This window comes from Silurus aristotelis, assembly GCF_946808225.1.
Source record: "Silurus aristotelis genome assembly, chromosome: 7".
Classification (NCBI taxonomy): domain Eukaryota; kingdom Metazoa; phylum Chordata; class Actinopteri; order Siluriformes; family Siluridae; genus Silurus; species Silurus aristotelis.
This window is the reverse complement of record NC_139580.1, coordinates 7,696,535-7,697,596: the sequence shown is the minus strand read 5'-3', so window position 1 is coordinate 7,697,596 and position 1,062 is coordinate 7,696,535. Positions and strand designations below refer to the sequence as shown.

General features: G+C 33.8%; 1 protein-coding gene across 1 annotated transcript in view; it reads right to left on the bottom strand.

Annotated features, from left to right (window-relative positions):
- Positions 1-1,062, bottom strand: part of LOC310729111 (uncharacterized protein) — a 239,346-nt gene that overhangs the window by 61,923 nt on the left and 176,361 nt on the right. The window lies entirely within an intron of this gene.

Genomic DNA, 1,062 nt, shown 5'->3' with positions numbered 1-1,062 from the left:
TTGTTGTTGTTGTGTCTCATTGCTTTTTTTTATGTGCTAATATTTTGAATTAACGCCGAATAAAAAAAAAAAAGAAAAAGAAACGGGGTATAACGCTACATACAGCGGTTTTTAAGTCACAATTCACAAGTTCAATTCCGGTATGATAGTTGCTTGTTTTTTATTAACGCAGTTTAATATTATTAACATTTTTTATATTAACAGTTTACATTTTTACCAACAGTTTGTAAATAAAACGCCTGCTTGGTTTTATATAAAAATCGAATAAACCAAATACACTTTATTATATTGATTACATTGAGTAATTGATTAAATGAAAATAAATAATTGCGGAAATATTAGATTGTTTATAATTTGTTAGACCTCGTTTGGGTAATAAAGGTGTGTGTGTGTGTGTGTGTGTGTGTGTGTGTGTGTGTGTGTGTGTCTTTTACATTTAATCACATTTTTAAACGATATGATCTTAACTGTGATACTTATTTCAGCAGACTTTAACATTTGTCATTCATTCATTCATTTCCTCGAGTTTTTTCTTTTAAAAGACATAAAATGCATAAAAATTAACAGCGCTAAACCGACTTAAAAAACCCCCGATGTGCCGTGAATTCGCGCCTGTGCAAAACAGAAGCCGGGTTTTACACCGTACTACAAATCGTATTTCCGGTACGGAGTGACCAGACACGGTGACACTGCGCTAACTCTAGTTCCTTTTATAAAACCCTGGCATTGTGTATGTTTTTAATTTTAATAAAATAAATTAATTTAAAAAAATGGTCTGCCACTTCATACGTTCCTGAGTGAACTCGGATTTTAACTGTGTATGTAAGAAGGACTTGCATTCAGTACATATATGCAATATATATAAAATCATCATGGCACCTGTTTATTGGTGGGATTTATTTATTAGTAGCAAGTGAACATTTTGTCCTCAAAGTTGACGTGTTAGAAGCAGGAGAAATGGACGAGCGTAAGGATTTGAGTTTGACAAGGACCAGGCTGTGACGTCTAGACGACTGGGTCAGAGCATCTCCAAAACTGCAGCTCTTGTGGGATGTTTCTGGT